This window comes from Acomys russatus, chromosome X, assembly GCF_903995435.1.
Source record: "Acomys russatus chromosome X, mAcoRus1.1, whole genome shotgun sequence".
NCBI lineage: Eukaryota > Metazoa > Chordata > Mammalia > Rodentia > Muridae > Acomys > Acomys russatus.
Window position 1 is genome coordinate 120,143,641 of NC_067169.1, and position 26,916 is coordinate 120,170,556.

The window sequence follows — 26,916 nt, forward strand, 5'->3', positions numbered from 1 at the left end:
GAGGGGATGGAAGATTGGAATAGCCATTTAGGATGCCCACTGTTAGACAGTGTCTTCTAGACATGACAAGGATGCTGTACCCATGCAATCTCAGCAGTATGTTTGCCTAAACAAGACCGACACATTGGTTACACTGGTTAATGTACAACAGAATGGGTGGGGGAAGTATCTTACAAGTCCACACTTCTAGATGAATAACTGCAGGCAATCAATAGCTACTGACCACTTTTCTCTAAATACATGCCCCCTTATAGGTGGCTCAATCTCAAGTGCTCATCCCTAAATACATGCACATATGACCAATACCATCAAGCTATATATAATAATTGAAGAAGTGCCATGAATTTGAAAGAACATGGTAGGGCATGAGAGGAGTTTGCTGGGGAGATAGATGGGGTGGAAACGATGTTAATATAGCACTCATGTAACAAATTCTCAAAATTAAAATTAAATAGAAACAAAAATTTTATGGATCATATATTTTTCTGTAATTATTCAATTGGCAATCACTGGTATAACAGTCATTTGCTAAATGAAACCATATTTTTTTTACTAACTTTCTCTAAACGAAATATATCCAACTCGCTGAGAAACACTTAAAGAAATGCTCAACCTCCTTAGTCATCAGGGAAATACAAATCAAAACAACTCTGAGATTCCATCTTACACCCATCAGAATGGCTAAGATCAAAAACTCAAGCGACACCACATGCTGGCGAGGATGTGGGGAGAGAGGAACACTCCTTCATTGCTGGTGGGAATGCAAACTAGTACAGCCACTTTGGAAATCTATCTGGTGCTATCTCAGAAAACTGGGAATAGGGCTTCCTCAAGACCCAGCTATCCCACTCCTTGGAATATACCCAGAAGATGTTCCAGCACACAAGAACAAGATTTGCTCAGCCATGTTCATAGCAGCCTTATTCAAAATAGCCAGAACCTGGAAACAGCCTAAGTGTCCCTCAGTAGAAGAATGGATAAAGAAACTGTGGTACATTTACACTATGGAATACTACTCAGCTATTAAAAACAAGAAATTCCTGAAATTTTTGGACAAATGGATTGAACTAAAAATGATCATACTGAGTGAGTTAACCCAGAAGCAGAAAGACTCAAATTGTATATACTCACTTATAACTGGACACTGGCCCAAGGGGCATGTCCCATGAAAGTCTTCCCTTACCAGGAAATTGAGATAGATGTGAGGACATTCTATTGGGACTCTAGGTGGGAGAAGCATGGGAGAATGGGGGAAATAGAAGGATCTAGAGGGTCCTAGAAACCTACAAGAAGAACATTATGATGGGCAGATCTGGGCCCAGGCGTCCTGCTCAAACTATGGCACCAGCCAAGGACAATACATGCAGTAAACTTTGAACCCCTTCCCAGATCTACCCAATGGACAGGACATTCTTCACAGTTGAGTGGAGAGTGGGGTCTGACTTTCACACATACTCTGGTGCCCCATATTTGGCCATGTCCCCTGGATGGGGAGGCCTGGTGGCACTCAGAGGAAGGATAGCAGGCTACCAAGAAGAGACTTGATACCCTATGAGCATATACAGGGGGAAGAGGTCCCCCTCAGGAACAGTCATAGAGGAAGGGAGTAAGGGGAAAATGGGACGGATGGAGGAATGGGAAGATACAAGGGATGGGATAACAATTGAGATGTAATATGAATAAATTAATAAAATATATTAAAAAAGAAAAAAGGACATATATCCAACTCATGCCTTTAATCTCAGTACTTAGGAGGCAGAGGCAGGAAGATCTCTGAGTTTACAGTCAGCCTGATCTATAGAGTGAGTTCCAGGACTGCCAGGGCTACAGAAAGAAATCCTGTCTTGAAAAAAACTTTAGGCAAATGTATGGTTTGCCAATAGTATACTATGTAAATACAATGCCTATAGAGTCTATGAGCCAACATGTGGGTGCTGGGAATTCGATTCTAGTCCTGTGGAAGAGCAGTCAGACCTGTTAATCACTGAGTGCTATCTTTAGCTCCTTTTAGTCAACTTTGACTATGCCTTTTTACTAAACTAAACGTAGCTATGTCAGGACATATTTGATATTTTGTAAAAAATAAACATATCTACTCTTCTATCCTTGACTTACTCCACACACCTGCTCCCCATCCATAGTAACTTGTAGACTAGGAGAAAGAGAGTAATCTTGCTGTGGTGGCTGAGAATTCTGAGTCTGAGCATAATAGAGCAGCATGGGGGAGGATCTAACATGGACGTTCCAAGGACAAAATATTCAAAAGGAAGACTTTTTGAATTAGAGAGAATTAGCAAGGATCTTTGAGTAAAACCAAAGAGACAAATTTAGTAATGTTGTCTTGACCTATATCACAGACAATTGGGAAAGAGGTAGCAATACAAAGAACAATAGTACGTGGTTCATATCTAAGGCAACCAGCCCCTGTTTGTGTCCTGGTGCCTGATCTTTTAATGCACCATGTTCTTAAGCTTTGATCTGATCCAAAGGGAAGCCAAGAATATCAATAGAATGTCAGCTATATAAAAAGCCTTGTAGTGTTTGTTCATTTACAAACCTACAAATCTGACTTTACATCAACTAAGTGTCCATACATTGCTTGGGCACTTGCTAGTAGCCTAACTTTGTGGGTGGGAGATGGGTATGATGCACTGTACTAGGTACAGTCTGTCCTGTGTGACAATCAGAAATAATGCATTTTAGTTAATGTTCTGCTTTCATTTGTCTGTGAAATCCCAGGGCCTCAAGCAGTCCTGCCACATAAATAGGGATTTGAGATATACTAATATGTAGCATATAAATTGACTGTGAATTCTAACAGAAAATATAGTATGTGGCCTTGGGAATGTGATTTGTTTAACCTGAACAAAGTAATGAATATTAGACTAGGCAATATATTTGTGTTAAACTTCCCAGAGTCTAAATCAATAGTAGCTGGATGTGGTAGTACATACCTGTTATCTTAGATTCTATTTTGGAGCTAGAAAAAGGATTGAAAATTGAAGGGCAGCTTGGGTAAGTTAGTGAAACTCTTTCTCAAAGTAAAATTTCTAAAATGGGCTAAGAATGCAGCTTAGGGCTAGAGCCCTTGCGTGGTATTCCCAAGGCTCCTATGAATGTAAACCACCACAGTACAAAACCAAATAAAAATAAATTACAGTAAAGTCCTTCCCTTCACTGTTTTTATCAAATACAAAAGATATTGAAGACAACTTTTTAGCGTTTACAGAAATGAAAATAAGTAAGTTGAATAGAGTGGAACTGTTGTGCTCTTCAGCTACTGCAGGTGCAACAGCTTACATATTGGTATTAGTCCAGAAGTCCTCTGTGTTCCAGGGATGCTGATGGAGCCGATAAACTCCTAGTGATGCACGCATCACTAACAAGCTAGAGCGCTTTTGTCCTTTGCCAAAATCCTACATGGCTCATTTGTTAAGGACCTCAGTGAGATTGAATACCTCTTTTGAATGGTTCATCCTGTGGGTTCTGACAGTATGTGACAAAAGATATAAGGCTTGCTAGTGAACTTTAAAATGTTCATTAAAAATAATAGTTCTTCATTTAAAAAAAAAACAACCTTAATGATAATTTACTGCAGACAGACCACATATTTTCCAAATAATTTGACAAATGGAGTAAGAAAATAGTTGATGAGTACTGGTGCATTCATTTTCATGTTGCCCTATACCCAAAGTTTGATACTGCAGCATCACAATTTCAGCCAAATTATAAGCTCTGCAAACATAATTTGTTAATTTCCTTTTAAATCATTCTACAAATTCCAGAATTTCTGTCTTTTGTCTTCTTTGGTATACAAGCTTCTTCAATGCAGTAAGACTTCAGTACAGCTAAAGCCATGTCTTTAACAAGTAAAACTTATTTTTGTTTTCCTTTCCTTGCCAACTAAGATTTATACATTAATTATTCAACAGATACATCTTAAACATTCTAGTTAAAATACATAGGGCTAGGCAGAAATTGTTTAACCCATAGCACATTTTCATTTGCCTATAAAGAATAAATAGAACTGTAAATGGGTAAACTCAATTTTCCCATGCAGGGAGGTCAAATGAACTGGAGGTGAACATATCAAAGGTAGGGGACTAATTGTTACTGAGATTCAGGTAAGTAATTTCTTAGGCATTTTAGCTGTCATGCTGTGGAGTAATTGTGAACCCACCAAGAAGGAATTGCAAAGCAGAACCTACTTATCCTTTCCCCAAAGGCTAAATAGATTTTTTGTCCTATAGTTTGTAGCAATTCTCTATTTAATCATTAAAAGAAACGTTCTAAGAATTACTTCCTCAAAAATAGTGTTTGTGTGAAACTTTACAGAATGGTAACTTCACGCAGAAGGAGGCTTCAATGTGCTGGTGTTATTTCAGACAGAGTTCCTACTAGTGGAATGAAGAGTTCTGTAGCATTTTTCTTTAAAGTTTCACTTAAGCTAATATCACATCTGGATAATGTAAACATCTCTATCCAGCCCCACTAATGACAACAAAGTTTTTAAACACCATCTCATAGGCATCAAGTATAATCTTATGGTCTTATGATCATGTCTTATTGTACTACGTTATTACTATAACTGGCCACAGCAACAAACATTCATAGCATATCACTGAAGCGAAGGTTGTGAGTACCACAGAACTGTAAAGAAATTCTTCATACTTGTAGTGATTTATTTAGTCCAGTGGTTCTCAATCTAATGCTGTAATCCTTTAATACAGTTCCTCATGTTGTGGTGACCACCAACCATGAAATTATTTTTATTGTTACTTTATAATTGTAACTTTGGTACTGCTGTGGCTCTAATGTAAACATCTCTATATAAGATAATTGATATGTGACCTCCCAAAGGGGTCATGACCCACAGAACCACTGATTTATCCCATTTTCTTGTCTAGGAATGACTTTCAGATTGGGATTCCAAGAGGCTCCCTTGTAGGCTTATATTTTTCAAAACCTACTTTATTTAGAGTCTTTAAACACTTAAACCTTAATTCTAACCCACAGACAAGAAGAAGGGGAGAAAGAATGTAAATAAGAAAAGGGGTTTGTGGACCAGTTTAGATGTAGTTCCTTGGGTTAATTCCACTCTGCATTGTCAGGATAACAGCAGTCCAGTCCAATAGTCAACATCAAACAGCAGCATAAATCCGTAGCAGAAACTGCAAGGCTCTGCCGAACTGCCAGTAGTTAGTGGAAGCAGCCAGAATCAGAGCACCAAGAGAAGTTCCCTGGAAAACTTCTCTCTCTGAAGCAAAGAACAGCAGAGATCAACACAGTCCAGCAAAGCATTCCATGGTGGTGTAGCAATGTAAAAATCCTGGTCCCACTGTCCATGATTCTTTTTATACTCTTTCCAATCATCAGGTACCCTCTCACATGTCTGCTCCCAGCAAAAGATCACATGCCCTCTGACAAGACACCTTCCAGCAAAACATCATGTGCCCTCTCACAAGATAGCTTTCAGAAAACAGCATGTGACACAACTGATTCTTCAATGAAACCAGAAACTTGCACTTCACTCCCCTTTGTTTCTTCTAGTGTTCTTGATAACTATACCCATTTGTTTGCTCCAAAGTATTGATCACAATTTAAAACCACCCCTATACTTGTTCTTGTCTCTTCTTTTAGGCTATATAAGCTATGTGAAGGAAAAAAAAAACTATGTTTAAATTTTATTCACTATTTTTACAATTTTAATTTGGATTATAAATCATCAAATAATATCTGCATGTATTTATGTGTTACAAAATGGTGCTATAATTTAAAAATACTAATATGAATAAAGATATAAGCTAGCTAACATATCCACCTCTTCAAAATTTCACCTATGTGAAAATTAGCCTAGCAAAGTTAAAAAAAAAAAAAGGACTCTAAATATTTTGGCAAGGGAGAAAGCCACTAAATATTGTTATGAGTCAATGAGGAAAGGTGGTAGAGTTGCTAAAAGATTGAATCTGTCTCTATATGCTGAACTCTTCCAAATTAATATCATGGCTCCATTTTACTTTGCCTGGTCCTTTGTGACTTATGTTGGTACCAAAACATTTGCTGGACAGTTATACCCTAAAACATCCACAGACATCTCAATTAGTATTCCAATTTACAACTTATCTTGCTTCTCAAATCTTTTTCAAGAGTAGCAGCTTGGATAATGACATGACATCATGTGACATGACATTACTCAAGGAAGAGAATTAGCATATATTTTAGTTACTGTTAGATAGCTGTAAAGAGACACCATGACCAAGGCAACCTATAGAAAAAAGAATTTAATTGGGAACTTACAATTTAAGAAGGTGAGTCAATGGCTATTATGGCAGAGAGTGTGGCAACAGGCAGGTAAGCAATCATGGTGCCAGCTGGAGCAGTAGTTGAGAGCTTACATCTTATCTACAAGCAGCAAGCAATAAGAGAGAGCTAACTCGGAATGGCATGGGTTTTTAAAATTTTCAATGCCCACCCCCAGTGACAAAACTCCTTCAAAAAGGCCACACCTCCTAATCCTTCCTAAACAGTGCTACAAACTAGGGATAAAACATTCAGATAGATGAGCCTATGGGGGCCAGGGGTGGGGTGGGATTCTCACTCAAACTACCACAGTACATGTGAGCAGCCGCCTCTCTCTTCAAAACAAAATAAAGCATGATCATACAGTCCTGCCAGTGTGTCCTTACAAATAACTCTCGAAATTGTTCTTTCCTTTCTGCCTTCATTGCATTGAGATGACCCATGTTCAAATACTCATTGATACTTATCTATCTAAACTACTTTGAGTCTTTCATCCTACTCTCCCCTTCCTTGTTCTTATTCTGTAAAGCCCACATCCTTCTCATAAATATGGAAATAGTATTATCTTCCTCAGTCCAGAAATCAATAAGGGCTGGCACTGTGCAGAAAGTGCTGGAACCTTACTGAGTAAGAGATATTCAAAGATTACAGACATGATTTCTTCAAGATTGATTTTAGTTTTTTTTTTCCTACTGCAAATTCAACAGAATATTATTAAAATGTTTGAGCTTCCAGACAGAAGTACAGAATTATGCCAGCAGGAACAACTGAAAAGTTGCATTTCATTTTCCATTACTATTTGTGATAAATGATATGACCATGAAACTTCACTTAAATATGGAGTTCTCAAACACCAGATCATCAGAGTTGGACAAAAGCTGCATGAATCCTATGTCTGAGGTTGACAAAGTGGAAGGAACTTACTTAACATCAAATTGAATTACTGTAGAATCAGGTCTCAGATCCTGTTTTCTGTATTACTGAAATGACTGTGAAGCTCCATTTAAATATAGTATTGAAACATTTTTGCAGCGCTATAACCCATTTCCTAGAGTGCTGGGCGTGATTTCTTTCCTTCACTGATCTCTTTGTTTTGCTTTCTTTTTCTTGTGCCTGCATGCTAATCAGTGTGATTAAGAAGAAAATCTGATCTTAATAAAGCAATATTTGATTCAGTGCTGAATTTCAAATGAGGCTCTTGGAAGTACCAGAGGTTTCTTGGAAGTGCCCTGGGAATCACTTGTATGTATCAGTCATTATAAAGTTCCAAGTGAGTAAAACCCTGACTGCCAACCCATGTTTCAACAAGACAGCTGTGCTTTTGTGGTGTATATGGGATTACACTGCTGGTAGATTTAAAATAATATTATGTTGTAAAATTTTTGAGAGCTACTGTGCTTCAGGAATGAATTTACTAGTGGCTCTTGAATTGAACATTCCAATTACACAACAATAATTCTATGGTTTGTGTTTATATTTATTTGTATGCTCTTTTTAATGATACAAATATTATCTTTACAATGATAAAAGCATTAGGAAATCCAGGCTTGTCATATAAATATGGCAATTAGAGTGCAGATTGTGTATAATTAGCTAGTGGCATAATAGTGTCTAAGGCTCAAATTTATGGATTTTTGATTATGTGTTAATGTAGGTAGGTCAAGTCCACATAAACAGGCCTTCCTTCTTCTATGGACAATGAGTATAAGATTTATATTTGCATAACTTATATTTTCACTAGAGATGTAGATCTCCTGCTTATTTGGCTTGAATTCTAAATCGTTTGGACTTGATGCTTTTGGTAAAGTGGATGGAATGCCTTATTTCTGACGGCAGGATAGCAGGGTCTTAAAACAGCAAATGAAAATCCATATAAAGAATCAAATAATATTGAAAAGTGACGATATATATCACTGTGACATTTCCCAAGGGCACTCTTACATTTTCTGGCATGGAGGGTCATAATAGGAGAGAGATGGGGACTTGGAAACAAGGAGAATGGTATTTCCCACTTGACTGTTTTTCGTTTTTCTAGGTTTCCTAAAAGTGGCTGGCATAACTTTTGATGTCTCTCTTTAGCATGAAAAATAACAAGGCTTCCTGTAAATTTGTTGACCTGAGTACAAGATGCAAAATGCTAAATAGCCAAAAACCACTTCAGCTTTTCAAATTTCTCCTTGTGCCCCTTACTCTACTGGACTTCTATATTTCCCTGTACATGTCAGTCTTGTTCCTCAAAGCATTGACCCCAGACTAGACCATAAATATTACCTGAAAGTTTGTTAGAACTGCAAATTCTCAGGCCATGTTCTAGGGCTGCTGAACCAGGCTCTGAATTCTAATGAGATGGTAGGCATTCACATATGTATTAAAGTATGCAAAACATAACTTGAACCTGTATATTGAAGCTCTATCATTGTTTGCTAGAAGGGCAACAGCTGCCCTGGAACCTTCTTCAGGCTTAGGAAAGCAGAACTAGGGAAAAATCACTCAGGTCTGAATGCAAGTTTGGGTGACACAGGCAGGCCCTTTTCAGTCCTGAGTAATTAGGAGTTGCCTAGAAGTGGGAACCATAAAATTTGGGTCAGCAATTCCTATTGACCCTGGAAACTTCTTGCTTTGTATGTAGCCTTGTGTTTGGAGCAGGTCCAGAGCAAACCTTATTAACTTTGAGGCCTAAGGAAGGGACTTGGATGTACTAAGTTTATGAGTGACACTGTTGAGAGGTCCAATGGGATGAGAGGTCCAATGGGATGGTGGTTGAGTGGGAGATTTTCTAGATCTTCTTAGGAGTGTAGTGGAAATTGTGGTGGTGGCACCATTTCCATTTTAGAAGGAAAGCATAGTGAAATATTTATGTACTTATCTGTAGAAAGTATACTATATAGTAAACTTATGCAAGGCTTACTAATGGTTCAATTGAAGCAGCTACTAGCCTCTATTAAAAAACAGTTGATTGTGGATGTGAAAATTCTCTGAACAACATACTATAAAACCAGGATACAATTTTCTTAGATGAACTAAAATTACAATCTGATGTGCTTGGGGGTATGGGGTGGTGACTGTTTGAGGAGCCAAGTTTGTATCACCTGGATGATACTGTGGTTGACCCAAAACACATCAGTAAATAAACCAAATAGATTTCTATCCTATCTTCCTATCTATCATTTTCTCCTTCTCTCCTTCTATCTATCTTCACCTGTGAATATCCCTGAAAGTCCTTTCCTAGTCTACCTCATTACCTCACTAGATAGCTTTCTAATGAAATAGTGGATAACAATGCTTTTTTTAAAAAGACATATTTTATTTGTTTGTTTCTCTCTCTGTCTCTCTGTCTTAGTCTGTCTCTGTCTCTCTGTGTCTCTGTCTCTGTCTCCTCTCTGTCTCTCTCTGTCTTTCTCTCTGTCTCTGTGTCTGTCTCTGTCTCTCTCTCTGTCTCTATCTCTGTCTCTCTGTCTCTGTCTCTGTCTCTGTCTCTGTCTCTCTCTCTCTGTCTCTCTCTCTCTCTCTCTCTCTCTGTGTGTGTGTGTGTGTGTGTTTGTAGGTATATGTATATGAGTGTGGCCAGAAGAAGACATTAGATCTCCTGGAGAAAGAGTTGCAGGGGGTTGTGCACTGCCCAGTATACTTGCTAGGAACTCAACTCAGGTCCTGTGAAAGAGCAATAAGCACTCCTTAACTGCTGAGGTATCTCTCCAGTCCCTCAAAAATGATGTGACAAGTGAAATACAAATGAGGAAATGACTATCCTCAGCCCCTCCCATGCAAACACACTGCTGTGATTCTCATTTTTCAGTTCCACAAGCAAGGGGGAGATGTGGGATTTTCTATTAGGAAACATTTCTGAAGAGAGAAATAATTGCCTTTGGAAAGAGACTTCTTTTCTCTTCCAAAAATTCATATTTGTTGGTTAAAATTGATGTGACTTTATTTTTTGGCTAGAACTCTGCAGTATTCCACTGAGCAGTAATTATTCCTTTGGTGGTGTAGGAGTTTACTGAGAGATGTGAACTAAATCTAAGAGAGTGAATCCATCTGGTACATATGTTGAACCTCTCTCCGAGGCCACTGACACTGACATATTAATGTTAGATTTTTATCTGATGGTATCATTTAGATATTGATATAATGTGAACTCATGTCCTCGGTCACTGAACCAAAGACTGAATTCCATTCCCTTACATGGCATTGGGTACCCCACACAGTGGATACATGACTTCCTTGTCAGAGCAAGGTGGTAAGATAGACCTTGCTTTCTAATCCTGCCACATAATTGTTAGACCCTGAATGATCAGAAAAAGTCAGCATCTAGAAGACCTAGGGCCTCCTAATACCTGTAGTATTAGGAACTATGTTGTCAGGATAACAGAATCCTTCTTTCATTCAGTAGGTAACTAATACTAGATTAGTCTGAAACATTGCATATTAAATGACCTTGGAAGCATTTCCCTAGAAAACTCACTTTGACACCATCACTTTTCCATTATGGTGAAGCTAGGGTATACCAGGACCGCATTGCATGTTATTCTGTTTAGTTGGAGGTCTGAAATCTATCAAAACCTGTGGTAACTCTTTCCCTTTAATATTGAATTCTTTCACTCTACCTGACTGTAGGTCCTTTAATTCAAACATCTACTGACCAGATGACAGGTTGGCAGGGCCTTTGCCATTAACGTGGTAGATGGCCATCATTTCATAGGATCCAGGTAGGGAGTTGTACTCCAAGACATTTATAGGACAAAATCCTTTCTACTCTCTCATGCTGGTCAGATAGTGCTAGTCACAGTGTCTGCCCAGGGGCCCAGTCATCCTGCATCTTAAAATGGTGTAAAAAGCTACTTATAAATGGAGTCTCTCAGAGCAAGGCACAGTGTATAAGATAACTGTTTTGCATGATATGGCATAATTTATGTCAGGGCACAGCATGATCTCAACAATATCTCACTTTTCACTTGAAACTGAGTCCAAGTCCCTGCCTATGCTTGCCTGGAAGAACTAACAAAAGAGAACACAAAGGGATTTGCTGCTCTCCTATGAAATAAAATGCTATGAGATATCAAACAGCTGACTCTTCAGATTTATTAACAAAATCTGGCTGATTTTAGCTTCTTGACATTTTCCCCTTTTTCTCTGTAGTCCAGTGTGAAAGAGATTCTCCAGGGCAAATTGTCAATGGGAGGAATTTAGAGCAGCCATTTGTCATTTGTACAGGGCTGAGGAGACGCCAATAAAAGGATTACTACCATTTTTTTTAAAAAAAAAAAGCTATTGAGGAGGGCGTTTGATTATTTTCCAAATATCTTCCACCTTTATTAAAGGATATTATCATTCTCACTAAAGAGGAATTTTAATTGATATATCTATATATTAAAATAACTTTCCTCTCTTGTTTTCTTAGTACTCAATGCGCAAGGTCCCTCTTTAGAGTCACAGTGTGTGACATCTCATCTTTTTCTCTTCCATTTGCCCTTGCCTTTTCTAGAAAACCACTTGAATGTTTGCTGCTTCTGTGAGCTGTCAGATAGATTGCTTCAAGGCCTTTGACAAACACAAATGTACAAATCATTGTTGACTCTTGTTAGCTGGTTCTTCTTTTTCTCCCACACTGTAGAACCCCTCTATCTTATTGCTTCCCATATGGAATTAGGGATGCCATGTTTTTTTCTTTCTTGATTCTAGGCTTTGAGGTAAACAATGGACCCAAAACTACATGTCATCAGAATTTTTAGTCTTTAGACTATATATATTATACCTAACATACTTTGTGTTACATTTTTTATGACATCTACATTCATAAGCTGCCCATATTGAGTATCTGGGGATCTAAGTATTTATTTATAGCATGACTTCTGTGTGTATTGAGCCTTTTAGTTGGTTACTAGATCATCTTTCCATGTAGTTTCTGACTTTTTTCTTGATGTTTGAAGGTTTCTTTACTTTCCTTTTTATTTGCTTCAGTTTAGCAGTGAGCATCATGGACATATTAATTAATAACAATTGACTACCTTCTGCCACATTCTGATTTCTCAGTGTGCATGAGAGAAACAGAATCCAATCCAATGCACAGCCATTTTTCTAACCTTAGAACATGTGTAGGGCCTAGAATAAATACTGTAATTTTTGTTTCATATTTGGAAAATTTGCTTAAGGCTTATTGCTACACTAAGGCAATGCTTTGAGAAATAGAGACTTCCTCTTGAAAAAAGATGTCTAAGATCATCTTTGTTTTATTTATTTTTGTTGTTCCTTTGTTTTCATTCTTTAGCTCATGTAATGCTGAACAAGACACACCACTGGCATTTTTCAAATAATTATTTTTTAGATTATAATATAATTACATTATTTACCACTTCTCTTTTTTATTCTCCAAATCCTCCCATGTACCCATCTTCTTTTTCCCTTTCAAATTTACTACTTCTTTTTCTTGAGTTGTTGTTACATTTTTTGAGACACCATGTAGAACAGTATATTTTCTAGGTACTTTTCTTCCTGTTGGTGAGATGAACACCATGACCAAAAGCAAATTGGGGAAAAAAGAGCTTATTTTATCTTATACTTCCAGGTCTAAATCCATTGTTAAAAGACTCAAGTAGGCTTTGAACTTTTTCAAACCTACTTTATTTGGGATTCTCTAATGCTTACACCTCCCTTCCAACCCACCTACCCTAGATCGGAGAGAAAAGAGGTTAATGGGAACAAGAGAAGTAGACCTTCTTAGACTCAGTTCCTGGGAGTGACTACACTTTTTGTCATTAGCATTTCAGCAGACCCATTAAACAACAAACCAGCAATTCAGCAAAGGTGAATGCAACCGCAGTACCCAGAATCCAGAGCAGCAGCTAGAACCTGGAACCTCGAAGCATTCTCTGGAATGTTTCTCTGTAGGAATGTCTTGAAGTGCAGTGTTGAATAGCCAAACGATGGGAAGCAATGCAAAAACCAAACAGCCAAAACCTCTGAGAGTTCATACTAGGGTGCTTATCAGTTGACAAAACCATTCCTCCACAAGAGACAATTTCTCTTCTAGTTCTTCTAGTGGACAAACATCATGTGTTCTCTCACAAGTCTGTTTCACATCCCACACTTGGGATCAAAACAGAAACATATTTATATCCACTACATATCAGAGTAGCACCTCAAGCAGGAGAAGAGGCAGGAGCCATGTATTACTCTCTGATTCATGTCTAGAAAGCTTTCTTATATCCCACAGGTTCAGCTGTGTAGGGATGATGTTCCTCAAAGAAGGCTGGACCCTTCTTTATCAATTAGCAATCAAGAAAATGCCACAATAGTGGGTTTCTGGTTAATTCTCATCTACTACAAGTGGAAGCTTCTTTGATGAAGGTTCAATGATCTGTGGGTATAGCAGTATGTCATTTGGAGTAATTTAATTACTGTTTCTTTAGCAGAATAATAATAGTAGTGTTTCCATTAGGTAGACCCATGACCTAGCAAGTCTTAGTCTCTTGGCCACTTCAGCAATGTCAGGTATGGGTTCCATCCCATAGAGTAGGCCTTAAATCTAATAAGAAAGTGGTTGGTTACTCATAACATTTTTGCCACTAGTATACCAGTATATCTTGCAGGCAGCTTGCTATTGTAGGTTGCAAAATTTGTCGTTGGGTGATTATGATGATTTCCCTTCTCCAGGAGCAAGTATAATACTTTCCATACCATGAATGATAGTAAGTAGGGTTGAAGCTTCCAATTGAGCACCAGATTGACTTCTCTGTATTTGATGACATAAGTACATGTTATCCATAGTAATCGAGCTCTAAGATTGTGGAAAACAACAGCCAATAGCCTTTACTTGGTATATCAACCAGATTCCAGAGCAGGCTTCATGCCTAGGAATAGTTGGACAACACGAAACAATCTCAATGTTTTTGTTGTTGTTGTTGCTATTGTTCCATTTTGTTTTTTTCCTTTTTTGTCTTATTGTCTTTTGGGGAGCATTGGATTTTTGGAGAAAGAGAGAAAGAAGGAAGATATTGAGTGGAGAGAGAGAGAGAGAGAGAGAGAGAGAGAGAGAGAGAGAGAGAGAGAGAGAGAGAGAGAGAGATGAGGTTAAGTGTGTAGAGAGTTGGGAAGTTGAGTGAGGAGAAAAATATAATCAAATATATCAAATATATCGGGCCAATATGATCTAGGCATTTTTTTTTCAGTTGCCATTCCCTTTTCCTGTGTTACTTAGTTTGTGTCAAGTTGATAATAAAAGCCAGCCAGTACAGTATGATTCATTTGGAACATTAGAACTGAGCAGAAAGGTCTGTGTCAAGACTCTCACATGAGAACTTTGAGAGCAGTTAAATATATGATTTGTTCAGTAGACTGGAAGCAATGTTGGCAGAAAGCAATTAGAGATGGTCCTGGAAGAGTAGAAATGAACTAGAAAAGTAGTAAGACTAAAAGACTGCTCCTTAACCCAAAAGTATAGCGTGAGCCAGGGTTAGAACATCTAGCATGGAAGGCTTGATTCTAGAGATCTGCATCAGTCTTGGATGTATGTGGTCCAACTTTTTATTCTATGTTAGTGAATAAAAAGAAGGCCTGGATTTGAATATAGGACTGAGGAAACAAATGAGAACGGTGTTAGATTGATTTTTATTATTGTCTTGAAATATGTGATATTACAGAATGTACAAAGATCCAAGTATGAATACCTCATATACAATTCAGATATGAAGGACCAATTTGGTTTATTAATGAGATTCTACATAAGGAGTAGCCATAATCAAATGCGCATATGAACATAAAAAGTTCAAACCATTTAGAAATATGTTTGGCATGATAAAATTGTACTGTAATCCTGTCAGTCATTTGCCTCTGCCATCACTACCCCCAGTATTCCACATGGGTGTGGCGCAATGATTACAGCAAAGCATGATTGGGCTGATATTATAAGCCACATGAAAGTATTAATTTATTCCTCCACCAAGGAGGAATAAGGAAGAGAAAGTTTTGGTAGGGGAGATCAATGGACAGGTATCCTATTGTGAGAAAGTTACTGTCCAATATTTTGACTCACAGGCCTTGGAAAAAATGTTTACTAGTATATAATGTGATTTTAAAAATGCCATACCAAAGTTCTTCTAACCAATTAGTTCTAAGTATCAACTAATTACTTTTTATACATTCATCCATTTGCACACTGTTTTTATGAGTGTTGTCTTTGAGACTATGATTCTAGAAATAAAAATCCCACATAATGCCTGGAGTAAGTGCTTAATTTAGAGAAACCCTTCTCAAGTGTTGGATGATAATTTTGTTCCTCTAATAAAAAAAGAAAAATGTACATGATTTTGTCTCCATTGTGAATCTTAAGCATCGGCAAAAAATACATGCCACTTCTGTAGCTATCTTGTTTGCTGTATTGTATTCTCTCTGGAATATTAAAATATAGAGTAGTTTAAATTATTTTGGCACTTTAACAGTACACATAATGTTTTAAAGTAAAACTTCAACAACAAAAGCAATCAGTCCAGCACTTCTCTCTTCTAGTCCTTTTCCTGTTTAATAATTATTTTTTTTCTTTAAAAATTTTAAAAATAACTTATTCAGATTATAGCCCAATTGTTATCCCCTCACTTGTGTCTTCCCAGTTCCCACTCCCTCCCTCTTTCACCCTATTCCCCTCTCCTAGACCTGTGACAGAAGGGGACCTCCTCCCCCACCATATGATCACAGCCTATCAGGTCTCATGCAGGTAGCTTGCTTTCCCTCCCTCTGAGTGCCACCAGGCCTCCCCTCCAGGGGGAAGTATTCAAATAGGAGACACTAGAGTTCATGTCAGAGCCAATACCCAGTCTCCCCACAACCAAGGAAAAGGAGCTGTCCATTGGCTAGATCTGAATAGGCGGTCTAAGTTTACTTCATGCATTGTTCTTCATTGGTACAGTAGTTTGTGCAAGCCCTTCTGGGTCCAGATCCATCAACATTGATGGTCTTCCTGTGGGGTTCCTAGATCCTCTGAGTCCTTCTATCTCTCTATTCTTCCATACCACTCTCACCTGGAGTCCAATAGCGAGTCCCAGCATCTGTCTCAATATCCCATTGAATGAAGACTCTGAGAGGACATCCATGTTGGGCTAATAACATATAAGTGAATATATACCATGTGTGTCATTCTGGGACTGGGTTACCTCATTAAGGATTATCATTTCTAGTTCCAACCATTGCCTGGAAATTTCAAGATTTCCTTGTTTTTAATAGTTGAGTAGTATTCTATAGTGTTTCTTCATCCATTCTTCAACTGAGGGACATCTAGGTTGTTTCCAGATGCTGGCTATTACGAATAAAGCTGCTATGAACAAAGTTGAGGAAATGTTCTTGTGTGGTGGAGCATCTTTCAGGTATATGCCAAGGAGCAGAATATCTGGGTCTTGAGGTAGCCCTATTCCAAATTTTCTGAGAAGGCTCCGGTGGCTGTACATTTTTGCACTCCTACCAACAATGGAGGAGTGTTCCCCTTTCTGTACATCCTTACCAGCATATGCTGTCACTTGAGTTTTTTTTTAATCTTAGCTATTATGGTAGGTGTAAGATGGAATCTAGAGTTGTTTTGATTTGCATTTCCCTGATGACTAAGGACATTGAGCATTTCTTTATGCGTTTTTCAACTATTTGATATTCCTCTGTTGAAAATTCTGTTTAGTTCTGTACCCCATTTTTAATTGGATTATTTGGTTGGTTTGGTGTTGTCTAAGTGGATTAAATATCTCAACATAAAACTAGACACACTAATTCTCTTTGAAGTAAAAGTGTGCATGATGGCACATGCCTTTAATCCCAGCACTTGGGAGGCAGAAGCAGGTGGATCGCTGTGAATTCAAGGCTACCCTGGTCTTCAAAGTGAGTACAGGACAGCCAAAGCTACACAGAGAAACCATGTCTTGAAAAACAAATAAAAAATGAAGAAGAAGAAGAAGAAGAAGAAGAAGAAGAAGAAGAAGAAGAAGAAGAAGAAGAAGAAGAAGTGTGGAAGAGCCCCGAATTTATTGGCACAGGAGACAATCTCCTGAACAGAATAGCAATAGCTTTGCTGGAGCATATGTTCTAATGGTTTCCTAAACAAAGCTGTGCAATAAGTATACTGGTGAGATTTTCCCTAGGTTATACTATGGTGATAAACAGTTCTAAGAGCTCAAAAGCTTATATGGCAGCGTTTCTTTCTGACCATAGACTATATCCTTCATGGGTCCTTATAGCTCTATACAAATCTTTTGCATTCTAGGGTCCATATAAAGGAATGACTGTTGTATCCAGAAAGAAATTATTGTGGTGGGAAAATGAATACTGATAGAACCAGTGATGCTTCTCAGTGTTTCTGTTCAGAAATGACCCACATTGATACTTGTGCTTACATCTCATTGGTAAAATGAAGATCATGACCAAACCTGTTCAGTGATAATGAAATAATCCTCACATTGGCAAAGCAATATTATTAATCACAGAAAATATCTGAGTAGCATATATAATTTTTGCTAATTTTTGAAAACATTGCTCTGTTGTTTTCTAGTTTTCACCAGACATGGTGACTCATGCCTGTAATCATAGTGCTGAGGCAGGAGGATTCTCATGAATTTGAGGCCAATTTTGCTACATAGAAAGTTCCAGGCCAGGTTCAATTACACTGTGAGAGTCCATCAAAATATGGGATGCCAATATGACTTCTAAATCCTCTATGTAAAGTTTTTCTTTACTCTAAAACATTTTGAAGATCTTCTCATCCCTGCTATTGATGCATTTATGATGAAATGATTTTTTGCATTTTTAACTGATTATTTCTTGGAAGTGTTAGATGTGAAAAGTAATGTCTTTATTTTCAGAGACATTTTCCTATAGGTAGATAATTTTTACTTCCTTTCTTTTGAAAATTGATTATTTGAATGTTAAAGTCATTGAATTGCCCTTCTTTGGCTTCTTATATTTTTGTCTATGTTCATATTTTACTTTTGAAAATATTTTCTTGTTTTAATCTTTCGTTTTCTCTTTTTGCAATTTAGTTATCACATTTTAAGTGTCCACCAGTTTCTGTGTTTCCTGCCTTTTCCTTTTCCATAGTACTTTTTTCATGTATATGGCTATAAATTTTTCTCTTTTCTCCTTGAAAATATTAATTATAGCTTTGTTTTGAATTTTCTTCTGTTACTGTATCATGTATGTTTTCTCTGGCTTCCATTTCCCAGTTCACTTGTTTTGGCTTCTGTCATCTTGAAGACTTCCTCTAAATGTCTCATAATCCGTAGAAGAATTTTTCATAGTTAATAAAGGAACTTTTGAAAAATGAATTGCAACTAAGGGAGGTGAAGGCACAGTTTGTCACCTAATGGACTTTACTGTGGAATGACTAACCATAAGTAACTTTTTGTTGGAGGAAATCCAAACGCTAGTAAATTGATGATTTTCTTCTGTTTACAGTCACTTATTTAAGAATAAATAAAATCCACTCTTCTTCCTATACATATCTCGGTAGAGTGACTTGGGTTCTGCCATTCCATATGTAGAATTTCACTAAATGTCTCTATTTCTGTCATTTTCTTTAGTAGCAGCTAAAGTTGATGTTTAAAGAGTGCCCTAGTGTATTCTGAGTAAGATTTGTCAAAGGATACCTCTCTTGTGTCCTAAGGTGGCAATAAAATAATTACCAGGCTAGCTGCATGATATCAAGGATTTATCGGAGTCCACTGACCCTCATGCATGATTTGATTTTCTGTTTTCCATGTCTTACCTCTAACGTATGTGGCAGGTGATGTTGCTGAGTTTCAAGTTTTCTGAATACTCACTAAGAGCTAATTGGTTAATTTTTGATTGGCTTCTCTTTCCATAGGTATGCTATAACTTCTTTTACTTTCTTAAATCAGTCTTTTCCTTCCAATCATTTCTCATTTTCAAAATACTGATGCACTCAAGTTTCCTTTCTTACTTTCTCAGGCTATTCCACCCTTACACTTACATGCTCAATTAGTGTTTTTTATTGTGTTAATTCCTTTGATATGGGTTAAAAGGCTACTCGATGAGAATAGTGAGATATCAATCTACTATTTTATTTTTTCTTTTCAGAGCTGATGACAGAATCCAAAGTCAGGGAATTAAATCCCTAACCCCTAATCTACTATTTTAAAATGGACACCAAACCATGGAAGACTTTTTAGCATGTGTTTTTCTTTATCTCACGTTGAACTGAATTTATCTTTCATCTTTGTCTCCTGAACATCTAAAATCTTGGCTACACAAACAGAAGTTTTTAATTTTTTAGGTCAGTCTGTAATGAGTTTAAACATGTCATAAATTCTCTCTCTCTCTCTCTCTCTCTCTCTCTCTCTCTCTCTCTCTCTCTCTCTCTCTCTCCTCGCTCTCGCTCTCTCCTCCTGTCTCTCTCTCTCTCTCTCTCTCTGTGTGTGTGTGTGTGTGTGTGTGTGAGAGAGAGAGAGAGAGAGAGAGAGAGAGAGAGAGAGAGAGAGAGAGAGAGAGAGAGAGAGAGAATTATGTATTTTCCTTCCCCTCTTTCTCTTTTCTCTTTCTTACTTCCCCTCTTCCCTTCGGGTAGTTCCTTCCCTTCTCCCAGTTAGTTCATCCTTTTAACTTCCTATTACATGCATTCCACTATGCTTTCTTTTTTGTTATATTCCTTAAAATATCTTCCTCTTATATTTTTTTGTTTTAAGCCTAGCCTATAATGGCTGAACAAGCTCACTGTCACACAAGACAACTTCCTGAACAGAACACCAATAGTTAATAAATGGGACCTCATGAAAGTGAAAAGCTTCTGTAGAGCAAAGGAAACTGTCAACAGAACAAAACAACACCCTACAGACTGGGGGAAGATCTTCACCAACCCTACATTGATCAAAGGGCTAATATCCAAAATAGATAAAGAACTCAAGAAATTAAACACCACCAAACCAAATAATCCAATTAAAAATGGGGTATAGAACTAAACAGAGCATTCTCAACTGACAAATATCAAATGGCTAAGAAACACCTAAAGACATGCTCAATGTCCCTAGTCATGGGGAAATGCAAATAAAAAATGACTCTGAAATTCCATCTTACACCTGTCAGAATAGCTAAGGTAAAAACTCAAGGGACAGCACATGCTGGCGAGGATGTGAAGAAAGGGGAACACTCCTGCATTGCCATTAGAAGAGCATACTTGGAAATCAATCTGGTGGTTACTTGGGAATAGTGATAATTCAAGAACCAGCTATACCACTCCTGGGAATATACCTGAAAGCCGCTCTGCTATAAAACCAGGATGTTTGCTCAGCTACGTTCATAGAAGCTTTTTTTGCAATAACCAGAATGTGGAAACAACCTAGATGTCCCTCAACCAAAGAATGGATAAAAAAAAAAAAACTGTGATTCAATTTACAAAATGGAATACTACTCAGCTATTAAAAACAAGGAAATCTTGAAATTTGCAGATAAATGGATGGAACTAGAAGTGATCATTCTGAGTGAGGTAACCCAGACCCAGAAAGACACACATGGTATATACTCAGTTATAAGCAGATATTAGCTACATAATATAGGATAACCACATTGAAAATGCACAGACCTAAAGAAGCTAAACAACAAGGAGGACCCTAGGAAGAATACTTAATTCTCATTCAGAAGGGCAAATAGTATAGACACTGGAAGTGGTTGAAGAGAAGATGTAGTAGATGGGCCGCACAGTGTCCTTGTAGGTCCTATACTATGGGGAGTAGGGACTACTTCTGCCATGGACTCTGGTGCCCACTCTGATTGCTTCCCCCTTGTGGGGCAGCCTTGCCAGGCCACAGAGGAAGAGGATACAGGCAGTCCAGGAGAGACTTGATAGGCTCAGGTCTGATATTAGGAGAGGAGGGCTCCACCTTTCTGAGGACTAGGAGAGGTAGGAAAGGAGATGAGGGAGGGAGGGGTAACCCAGAGGTGACGAGGTAGGGGGCTACAATCAGAATGTAAGCTGAACAAATTAAAAATCAAAAAGGTATCTTCCTCTTCTCTCATAAAACTATCTATAGTTTCATGACATATAAATATAAAAATATCTATACACATGCATAAATAAATTAAAATATAATCTGTGTTCATCATATGAAAGAAAGCATGTAGTTATTGTCTTTGGAAATCTGGCTTATTTCACTTATCTCAATTTATTGTTCAATACATCCAATTTTCTGCAAATGTCATAACTTGATTTTTCTTTGTTGCTGAAAAAACTCAATTATGTATATGTAGCACATTTTCTTTATTTAGTCTTTAAATTTTTGGCATTTCTTATGTACATAAAATATTGTGAATAATACGGCAATGAATAAGGGTGTACAGACCTACATATTGAGTCAGAGTCCTTTAGGTTATATACTTAAGAATGGTATACTTCACAGAGGCCACAAATTTTGAGCTAGAGCATATCTTGAGTTGACAATAACATTTGGCAGAGTAATCCACATGGTGCTTGTTTTCCATACATGCAAAATGTAAGAGTTACAGAAGTTTGTATCAAGATTCTAGAAAACCATTGATGGTAGGCAATATGTGGATTTCCTGAAAGGTGAAGCATAAGTTGCAGTGGAAGATACCAGACGATGGAATACATACTAAAAAAGATGCACAAAGTGTAACTGACCCACAAGAAAGCTAGATGACAAGAGCTCCAGACATGGATAAAGAGCTGTGAGATCTGGTGTTTCTCCTGCTGGATTTCAGCCTTGTGTTAACCCAAATTTTCCTTGATGTGTCCCATTTCTTTATTTTAGAATGGCATGTTTGCTGTGTGCCATTGTATATTAGAAATATGTTTTTTTTTTAATTTTAAAAAGGAGGTCACAGCTTCAGAAGAGACATTTGACTTTTTTTACTGTTTGATATAGGTGTTTTGCTTGCATGTATGTCTCTGTAACTGGAGTTACAGGTGGTTGTGAGCTTCTGCGTGGGTGCTGGAATTGAATATAAGTCCTTATCCAGGGCTCTTAATTGCTAAGCCATTTCTCCAGTCTTTGGCCTTTTAAAATAATGTCATAACTATTAAGAATTTGAAAATTATCTATCTATCTATCTATCTATCTATCTATCTATCTATCTATCTATCTATCTAGGAGTTTCTCTATGTATTATTGTCTGGCCTGGAACTTGGTATGAATTCCAGGTTGGCCTTGAACTCACTCACAGACATCTACCTGCCTCTTCTTATCAAGTGCTAGGAACAAAAGTATGTGCCACCATCCCTGGTCCAATCTTGAGGACTCCTTATGATGAATCAAGTACGGTTTGTAGTATGAGATGGTCATGAGCCATTGATGTCGAGGTGTGGAAGGTTATGTTTTGAAGTAATGTGTAGGTATCAATTTGACAAGGAGTGGATGGGCTTCCTATACTTAAGCCTTGTTATTAACCTTTTCATATTTGGAAAGCTGGGCATGTATGTATGTGAGGGTGTTTCCAAAGAGGTTTAACTAAGAAAAGCAGACCCATCCTGAATATGTATAACATCATTACATGAGCTACTATACCAGACTGAGTAAAGGGAAAAAGGAAGAAGACAGCTAAACACCAGAATTCATCAATCTCTGCTTCCTGACTTCAGATGCAACGTGACAGGCACCATATGTTCATGCTTCCTTGGCTTTCCTGCTGTGATAGCACGTATTCTCTCAAACTGTAAGACTAAATCCTTCTTTCTTTAAGTTGATTTTTTGTCAGCCATTTTTTACATTGATGAGAAAAGTAGTATTTAATATGAGAAGGATATCTCAGAGGTATTGTCAGTTACCTATTTACTAGCTGTTTTTTTCTTTGCCAAGGATTGCCGATTTCTATTAGATTTTAGCTATGGACCTAAACATTTACTTGAGTATTTGATACCTGCAGTTTTTTTGGCAATATCAATAGTGTTTTATCCTCTTCGTTTTTATTCCTCTATGAACATGAAAGAAATAACTTTTCAGCTTCATAGAGGTGGAATCATGCAGTTAGGTCTACTCAGTGAACCAAGGAGACATAGAACTTGTCCGACATCAAGGCTAAAATTGAGACATGAAAATGTATAAATGCACATGCTTTCTTAGCTCATCCAGAATGCTGGGGTTTTATGAAGTTAATTATATGGCCTTACATGAAATGAATGTATAATGTATGAAGTAAACCATTGTTGTGATAAGAATCTGGGTTATAAAGTTAATATTTCAACTGATCCACAGTTAAAAGCATTTATAAAAGTATAAGACAGTATCAATTTTGTTGTTTTAAATTTGAGTTAATTTTATGGAAATTAAAAAGAGTTGAAAAGACTAGGATAAATTCAAAAGCCAATATTCACTTTTGTATTTATTAATAGAGGGAACATGGTGGATTATAGAATATAGGTATTCAAATTATAAAGCAATCAACATTAATTCTATTCATGCTCCAAATAGTAATTTATGACATTTTTCTAAAAATTAACATGTTCAAGTTCAATAGTAAAAAGTGAGAAAAATTCACCACAGTTGTTTCTTACAGCTCAAAAAAATTGTTTTCAGCAGATTGTCGTGTCTAAGCTTGCTTCTATGATTTAGAACATGAGTTTCAGGTAAAAAGCCTGGCTTGAGGCGGTGTATTTGTTTCTACAGGGAAAAATCCAAGGCAAACAAGTATTGGGGTACTAACTGATAATGGTTGGAGCAAGTGGTATTGAGGAAAGTGCAGTGACAATCCAGCAGTTTGTATAAACAACTAATGCATTTCTCTAGTCAGCCAATTGAGAAACCAATTCTGAGGTTTCAAGTAGACTGTAGTGCTCATCTGCTGAAAGCGGGAAGCAATGTTTCAGGAGCTTACCTGAGATGAAGATTGCCAACAGGGATACTTTTCCAGGTTGCCTGTGGAGCTTGAAAATGGCTTTGTTCTGTTGAAAGAATCTCACAAATATCTTTTAAAAAACCTATTTATATTTAGCAGCAAACAAACATGAAGCAAACAATCAGTACATATCCTGGAGTTGATAAAGTAATTTTTATATAACTGTTTGTTTCTCTATTTCTCTTAACTGACTATCACACAAATAATTGACTCTCTGTCATATTATTTTTAAAAAGCTTCACAGCACAAGAACTGAGCAGTTATTATCATATTCTTAACCCTCTAAGCTATTTGGCTTCCTCCCAGTGTACATAACAGATATACTTGCACTCTAGCTTTCCCTGCTTCAGATCCTCACCTGATCTCCCTTGGACCTCTCCTGTGGATGAATCCCCTACGGCCTCTTCTAAATCCTCTTCCTATGGCTGACAGAAAGTGTAGCTATATGCTCTCACCTGCTCAGTGATTGGCTATAAGCTGCTTTATTGCTATATCAGGGGATGATTGGGGAGCAGCATTTATACAACATTGAGACAGGAGACTCTCAGAACAAGGTTTGCAACCAGATACAGGGGTATAGAAATCGGCATTTGAATTACACAATAACCTTATGTCTACATGAAGTAACATCAGAATACAGGAAAGAAAAAAGGAACATTGCAGGGGGTGAAGGGTACAAGTGAATTGCGCACAAGTACCATGTTACACCACCACACATAGCAACTCTATACAACCCTGAGTCTCATCATTGATATTATTGAGCTCTTTTATTCTCTATGTACAAAACTCATATTTGGTAACCTGTCTTTCCTTGGCAGAAGTTTCAATGAACAGAATCCCATAACTCTCAGTTTATGAGCTTATTTTGTGTCAGCTGTCCTTGTGGGCAAATTAAATTTGTTTTCTACCAGCATCAGGCATATATCAATTGTGACTTTACGCAGTCTGCTCTCTCTGTGGTGAATCATATTTATCAACAGAGTACTTCTTGATTAGTTAGATTATCAGTGCACTTTTTTCAACACCATATGCTCTAATCACCATCATTTTAAACGTATTATTCACACCAGTGAAAAATCTCAAACTCCATTGCTACTAGTTTAGATTTACATAGGACATGAACTTGTAAAATATGGGAAATCTCAGAATTGCCCCTTAGTAACTACTGTGGCAAAATATTGGATAGAAGCAACTTATGAAAGTAGGAACTATGGTTTGCGAGGATATACTCCTCTAAGGCACAAAAGCATATAACTTTGCTACTGAACTTGAGGGACACAGCCTGTTCCCCAAGGCATGTTTAGCTACTTATCCTCAATAAGGCAATTAAAATAGCCAAATCAATAGTGGAAAGCAGAAAAGGGCAATTTGTTCAATGCAATCACATTTTAAAGAGGAACAAAGATTCAGTGAGCCGCAAAGTCCACCTTTAGGGTTCTGAAGTGAGATTTAAGTTTAAATTAAAGGCCAGAAATATGCACACCTAGGCAGTCCACATCAAGGTGTGGTCCTACCACCATTATGTGGGTTTCAATTGCATCCTATACAGTGGTATGACAAGCTATTGAAACTGTGAAATCTTTTTCATGGAAATGCCTTTTTCTTCTTTCATTATGAGATTTATGGAATAATTTCCATTTCTGTGGGTTCTATTTTTAATAGTCTGGTAGTCAGATTGAGAAACAAAGTATTTCTTTAGACTTTTTTCACTTCTTCCAGTATAATTACAGCTTCATTGTATTGGGAAGTTCTTTAATGGTAAGAGCTTGTTGTAGCATCTTGTTTATATTCTAGGAGTTGAAGAAGCAAAAGCTCAGGATCATACAGACCAGCCCTAAGCCAAAAGTTCCACTTGATTTGCCTTAATCTGTCACCTAGGTTCCATATCCAAAACTTTCTACAATCTCCCAAAATAATACTACCTAGAAAGCAATCACATGAACTTTTGAAGGACATTTTATATTCAAAATATAACATAAATAGACCCCATCAGGAAGTAGTATTATAGAACATAATCTTCATTGCAAAGTTGTATAGATCAGACTCTATTCATTGCATTTCTAGCTTTGCTATTCAGTAATTTCTATGTCTTTGGTGAAATTAACAGTCTTATGCCTTGGTTTTCTCATCTGCAGCATGAGGTCAATAATAGTTTCTTCCTTGTGATTTAAGGACAAATATTTAAGAAACTGATATGTATAAAGTGCTTGGACTAGGACCTAGAAAGCAGCTAGGCTGTTAGAGAGAGTGACAAGAACTAGCTCTCATAATGCTTTATTACTGTTCTTGGCATCGAAATGATCTATATTAAATCTTTACACATAGCAAATACCTAATGTGTTACCATTACTTGGAAATTGTAGTTTGTACTTAGTTTTGAGTAAATACCCTTTATCTATAGTTTCTAATAGACTGATATAAGCATCACTTATTTATTATTTATATATTTTTATTGAAAAAAAAGATTCTTCTATTATATAATACATCCTAACCAACTAAAGTTTACCCTCACTTTACTCCTCCCAGCTTCCCCATCTCCCTTCTCCCCCATACCTATTCCCCCTCCATTTCCTCTTCAGAAAAGAGCAAGCCTCCAAGAGACAACAGTCAAACAGGACAAAACAAGACATGATATGATAAGGTGAAAGGCCTCATGTCGAGGATGGACAAGGCAACCTAATAGGAGGAAAAGAGTCCCAAGAGCTGGCAAAAGAGTCAGAGACACTCCTGCTCCTACTGGTAGGAGTCCCACAAAACATCAAGCTAACAGCCATAATATATACATAGAGT